Source organism: Pseudomyrmex gracilis, unplaced genomic scaffold, assembly GCF_002006095.1.
Source record: "Pseudomyrmex gracilis isolate BER0280 unplaced genomic scaffold, ASM200609v1 scaffold_107, whole genome shotgun sequence".
NCBI classification, from domain to species: Eukaryota; Metazoa; Arthropoda; class Insecta; order Hymenoptera; family Formicidae; genus Pseudomyrmex; species Pseudomyrmex gracilis.
Window position 1 is genome coordinate 357503 of NW_018020691.1, and position 6889 is coordinate 364391.

Here is a 6889-nt window from a genome sequence, read left to right on the forward strand (position 1 = left end):
CGTATCTCTTTACGTTAGAGATTTTGTATTTCTTCTGTGCTTGTATGCGCATATATTTTTTGTGACGGATTCGCGCGAAAAAACCAGCAATTTCCTCCCCCTCCCCGGGAGGAACGTGCGAATATTCACGCGTCGTCGGGCGCGCCGATCGGCGTTTCTTTCCGAGCTGATCGGATCGGCGTAGCCGCAATTCAACTGTCATCCCGGTCCATTTCTTATCCCGCGGCTCCTTCCGCGATTCGCCAAGGAGCGTCGGACCAGGAGCAGAACAACGAGGACGATTTGAGCGAACGCACCTGGAACGTCGGAGTCGGGATGGCGCAGAAATGGTAAATACATTGTACGTTTGTGTGTTTTTTGTTTTTCTCGCATAAATCTTTTTTTTTTTTTCGGCGAACCGCGATGATCTTTCGGACGACCACCGCCGTCCATCAATCGCGTTTTATCGCTCATTTCTTCCTCTTCCAAAAAACGAACGTTTCTCAGCTGTCACACACGCGTTCGGATTTACGTCGCCGGTTACAAATCCGCCACGTTCGTTCCGTCTTTCCATCCGATCTATCGCTCGCCCGAAGTGCACACGATTTACTCGCGCTTCGATCAGCTGTTTCGTTTTTACTTTACGTGAAATCTCGTAAAAAGCGAATATACGTATTTCCGCGAGAGTATATTCCGCGCGATTATCCTTCGCTCTTTCGTTACGATGATTCACATAAAATCGTGAACTCTCGATGTTGCAATCAACATGGTTTTGTCGGAGAAATGGATAGACGAAGATGTAGTATCTTCCGAATTGACGCGGATAAAAATAATACATATTACCGTACGGAGAATAAATTCAACAAACGCGCTTCGTGTGTGCAACAATTGGATTTATTGGATATACCTACTTTGTGATTAGAAAAGTTACGCGAGCGGAGATCGGCGATATCGGATTTCTAGTCGAACGCGCGCTATGTTCGCGGGCGTTTTCCCTCGTCGGCGGAGAGACTTTCCGCTGCTTTTCGATCAGCACTTTCGTTCGTTCGTTCGTTCGTTTATCCGTATTACTTGTCAAATTTTGACCTGTTCGCTTACTATTCTATATCGATATACGCGATCGATATTTCGTGCGGAAAAAGCGTGGGGGGGAAAACACGTGTCGCTAAAAACGCGTTGGTCGCGCGAGCAATACACAATCTCGCGCGCGCGCGTGTGTGTGTGTGTGTATGTGTGTTGCGCAAAATCTCGCGCGTATTATTCCGAGGATAATGTCCGAATTTACTGGAATGTTACTTCCAGAGATATTTACAGTTTTTTCGCACACACACACGGAATGGTAAAATAACAAAGTCAGCAATTTCAAAGAGAAATCACAGATGTAACGATTGAACGAACACTTTGCGTAAACACACATGTCTTTGTATAAAAATCAAAAGATGTGCGCGCGAATTTTTATGCACATTCGTGTGCGCGAAAAATTCAAACTCGCTCTCGAGATTTTGTTAGAAAAAAAAAAAAAAAAAAATTGCAACAAAGATATTTTCTCGTAAAATTCTTGCAACAAGAAAACTGTTGGCAGATAAATTATTATTGTTATTATTATTATTATCGATATTACTCAAATGGAATCTAATAATGCTCTGACTAGAGCGTTTCATTTTGATATCATTACTATTAACTCCGTTGCGATAGCGCACGTCAAAGTTCGCCCGATAAATTACTTTCCAAGTAGTTTGTGTCAATGTTTGAACCGACGTCGGGTGATAAACTTAATCAGTTAAGTTGCTTTTTCGATTTCCCAAGTCGAAATTGCAAAATTCACAAAACCAAAACATTAACAATCAGAAATCAACATCGGCAATTAGAATGACATTTTCATTAAGAAAAATTAATTTAGCAAATTACTAATTAAGTCGGAGGATCTTGACTTGGAATTAATTAACATAGATAGCGGGGATAGCGTTTCCTGATGATCTTCTTGCGGCAGTCGGTCGCTGTCACACACATTTCCGCGATCCTTCTAATTAAGCTTTTTCCTCCACGTGAGAGAATTATGATCCGTCACAACTTTTTCCGAGAAAGTTTTGTAATTTAATCCTCAAATCAAAAAAAAAAAACACACAATTTCGAAATTAATAATACGAAGAAAAATGACGAATTGACGCGCCCACTCCGTTTAGTATTAGTATTTTTCCAATTGATGCACCGAAAAAATGATATTCTCGTAAGTAGAAGATTTTATACTTAAAAAATCTTCTTAAAGATTTTAGATGATATTCTTCTGAAATTAAGAATATATTCTTTATTTAAGAAATTATATATATATATAAGAGAATATATTCTTTATTTAAGAATATATTCTTAATTTAAGAATATAGTCTTTTTCGATAGTGAGATATATATGTTTTTCTATATAGAGGCTTTTTATATTCTAATCAGTATATATTCTTATCAATATTACTAATTAGAGGATTTTCCTCTTAAAATAAGAAACTCTTGTTGGCGCCTATTTTAGTATAAAATATACTTAAAGTAAGTGGGATATTCTCAAAACAAGAATACAATTTTTTCGGTGTGTAAAATGCAACGTGATCATATAGCGCTCTCGCATGAACAAAATCAATAGAAAATCACTGCCGAAGGTCGATGAGGGCAACGTGACGGAATTATTTTCGCTCGTTGCCTGATGGCAATCTTGGCGCCGAATTGACATGACATTTAAGCCACAACAACACCACATACACACACACACACACACGCACGCACTTTCGCGGTGTTATTCCAGTCTAGAATACAATTAACATCGCTTTTAACATCCCCGGCGTGTTTTTGATCCAAGGTTTTTTTTTTCTTTCGTCGAAACGAGCGTTTAATTGGAGTCCGCGCATTTGGAATCGCGAAATTCACCGCGCGGTTACGCGAAACAAAGCCCAAATTCCAAATTGCCCTTTATATCCGCGAGGATTCCTTTTAACCTTTGACCTTCACGCACGAATTTATGTTCTCACGTGTGCGGACAACAACGTGTATATGTATGTTGCTCACGCGATTTGCGGCCGTGAGGCGGGATCTCGCGGTTTCGAATGCATTAACATCAAAACAGCCGTCTGTGAAAAAGCGGTGTCGCGACGCCGCCCAGCTGTGTTTCCGCGCGTCCGGCCTTTGATAACTCAGTTTAAAACTACTTCGCGCAATGCTAACTTGCAAAAAAGAATCCCACGCCTCGACGATGTGCGCCTCTCTATCTTGTCTAAATTTCGCGATTTTCCGTCGCTGCGATGAATGAAACATGAAAAGGCGTACTACACCGAGTGTTAAAATTTTTATCATTATTCATCCGACTTTTTTTTTTATCAACTTTGAAACTATCGAGAGATACGCACACGAAGCGCGTTGAATCCAAAATGACGAGCGTTGAATATACCGAAAAAATTGTATTCTTGTTTTGAGGATATCCCACTTATTTTAAGTATATTTTATACTAAAATAGGCGCCAAGATGAGTTTCTTATTTTAAGAGGAAAATCCTCTAAATAGTAATATTGATAAGAATATGTACTGATTAGAATATAAAAAGCCTCTATAGAAAAACATATATATATATCTCACTATCGAAAAAGACTATATTCTTAAATAAAGAATATATTCTTAAATAAAGAATATATTCTTAATTTCAGAAGAATATCATCTAAAATCTTTAAGAAGATTTTTTTAAGTATAAAATCTTCTACTTATACGAGAATATAATTTTTTCGGTGATACGACTCCTTTAAGGACCGTCTACAATGGAGATGGGCAGTGTAGAGTAAGAAGTAAAGTTCTTGGAGTTATTTCATTTTTGTTTATACAAATAATTATTTTGCGTCTTTCAACACGCGTCTTTCATTATAGGCTGACAGTAAGGCAGTGCGAAATGGGAATTGCTCACTTTGTTACTCCCTGGAAGCGAATATGAAATATTTTCAAGAAAATCCCCACTTCTCATCTTACACCGCCCACCTTCATTGCAGACGGCCGTTTTATATTTTATTAATGTAATCGAACGAAAATATATTTCGAGACTTTGATGTTTCATCATAACTTTTTATACGCGCTATTTTATACGCGGTTAATCTCGAATCGGAAATCCGAATCGGGGAATGGTAAAAATTTATTTAGATAATTTCGCAAAACTCGTCCGCGCGAGATTTCGCTTTCGTTTCAAGCGCGCGAAATGATCGCTTCGATGTCTCAAAGATTTATATTTTACTTTTGTAGCGCGCGAAAGCTCGCGTATTTAAAACTCGCAATTTTACAACGTTGGCAGATGTCACGACGTCAAAATAAAATTTCTACTCGCGCGCGCGAGATTTGGTCTTTCCGATATTACGTTCGGTTGAAATTTAATGAAAACAATCTGGCCACGTTTATCTGCACCGAAAAAATTCTATTCTCGTAAGTAGAAGATTTTATACTTAAAAAATCTTCTTAAAGATTTTAGATGATATTCTTCCGAAATTATAAGAATATAGTCTTTTTCGATAGTGAGATATATATATGTTTTTCTATAGAGGCTTTTTATATTCTAATCAGTATATATTCTTATCAATATTATTATTTAGAGAATTTTCCTCTTAAAATAAGAAACTCTTCTTGGCGCCTATTTTAGAATAAAATATACTTAAAGTAAGCGGAATATCCTCAAAACAAGAATACAATTTTTTCGGTGCGGACTGAAAAATTACTCGAAACGTGCAATTTGTGCGGATGTAACATTTTTTTTCGAACAGATTTTCGGGAGAAAACTTTCCGGCCGAGTGTACGCGCGTCCTCGTGTGCGTGCGCGCGCGCGCGTGCGGCGCGCGGAATCTTTCTTCTTCGCGTCCAAACGTATAAACTGCGACTCCGAAATTCTCCGCAAGTTTGCGCAATCCATACATAAGCGCGGGAAATTCATTCTGAAGAGTAATAATCCGTGTGCGTCTGTCAAGCATATGGCAATAGTTTATGAAATGCCCTTGGGATTGTCTTGCCGACGAAACGGACTATTAATTTCAAGTTGGCTTTAATTCAAAACTAATCTCGCTGCGGGTCTCTCTCGCCGAATGAATCTCGCTTCGTATACGTTCGAAATTTCTTGCTTCCTCTCTCCCTCTCTCTCTCTCTCTCTCTCTCTCTCTCATGGGAGAGAGAGTCCGCGCACACGCCGCGTTTGTGGAGCACGGGAGATAACGCGCGCCCATCGGTCGTTGACGAATGAGAAATTTATGCTAAGTTTTACGAGGCACCATAAACCACGAGGATTATAAACCGCGAGTATTATAAACCGCGAGGCCGTTCTATTCAATCGAAAACACACTATATCGCTCGCTACACGACGACTGTAGTAGCCACGAGGAAAATAAATGTGCGTTGCGATATATAAGTGTACACCGCGCGGTAATTAATTCGAGACCTTTGGAATTTCACTCGCTCGAGAGAATTTCTTCCTCTTCTCAATTCGAGTTGGAATTAATATGCACTTTTCACAGTACAGAGAAGAATCCCGCTTCTCTCTTTTTTTTTCTCCCGCGTTAACTTCATTGCGTCAATTTGCATCGCCGCTTTTTTTTCCATTCGCTTTACATACCGGCGATGTTACGTAAATATATATATATATATATATATATGTATATATATATGTAAACATCCGGACAATATCGCGCGAGAGCGCAGCAACAATAGATCTTATTAAATATTGAGCGCGCATTTTATTGTAAATATAAATATATAACAGTGCGTGTATAATTCAAAATGAGGATGCAACGAGATACACACACACACACACACACACACACACACACACACGTTACAAAAACCAACTCTGTGTATATTTTTTTAATCTCGTAATTCGTTACTTCTGTTTGTTTAAATTCGATACCTTAGGAACTTCGTTCGCCCAAAAGAGGATTGTTTCTTTAATTAGAATTGCAAATATCGCTTTTTACGCGCGCGCAAGAATCCGCTTTTCTCTCTTTTTCCCCCGCGTTAAAAACTTCCATAAATATCGCGCGTCAATTCGCGCCACCGCCGCTTTTTTCTCACCCGCTTTACATATCCGGCTCGACAAGTTGTGTACACGTGCGGCTATATTCTAAGTACAAGCGGCGAATGAAAAGCTTTCGGTGTGATACGGTCTTTTTCACGTGTATAGCCTCTTACAAAATGCGTTCCAACAGGTTGTTGACTCGGTTGTCCGTTACTTCTGTCTCGTCAAACCGCACGAGAAGAGCCAATTTATGTACTTCGCGCGGAACACCGGAAGTTTGATTCCAATTGGAAAAAAATATTGGCCTTTCGACCTTCTGCAAAATTTCTACAAAGCGCAAACTTTGCACAGAATCTTTGCTCTTCGAAATGTAAACGAAAAATAAGTTTACACATTGAGGTCGGCGGGTTTATTTATTGGCAAGTCAGAGAGATGATTTTCATTTTGCTACCACTGTTTTCTTCTTAATTTTCCGCTATCAATTTATTCAACACAACAATTTTTGTCAACAATTGATTTGCACGCATGTAGTTTCTAATTGCGTGTAAAATTATAACCCTCAACGGACGCGGACATGGGTCGTTTTCGTCTGGAGCAAAATTACTTTCTGAAAAAAGTAAGTTTCTTGTTGTCATATTTGCTAAAAATTATGAATTAAAACTTTTTTTTTCCACTAAATTTAATGACGGTGTCTTAAAATATACAGTTTAAAGAGTTTAAAAGAACCTACTTTAATCACCAAAATATCGAGTGTTTTTAGGTTCAAAATAGGAGTAACGTAAAATTTATAGAACACCGAAAAAATGATATTCTCGTAAGTAGAAGATTTTATATTTAAAAAATCTTCTTAAAGATTTTAGATGATATTCTTCTGAAATTAAGAATATAGTCTTTATAATAA

At 38.4% G+C, this 6889-nt stretch overlaps 1 protein-coding gene across 1 annotated transcript in view; it reads left to right on the top strand.

The window, feature by feature from the left end:
• LOC109856106 (diacylglycerol kinase 1) overlaps positions 1-6889 on the top strand; it is a 103214-nt gene continuing 96325 nt past the window's right edge. The window contains exon 1 of the mRNA XM_020431033.1: positions 1-329. The gene's annotated coding sequence lies outside the window, so the exon portion shown is untranslated. The remainder of the gene's footprint in view (positions 330-6889) is intronic.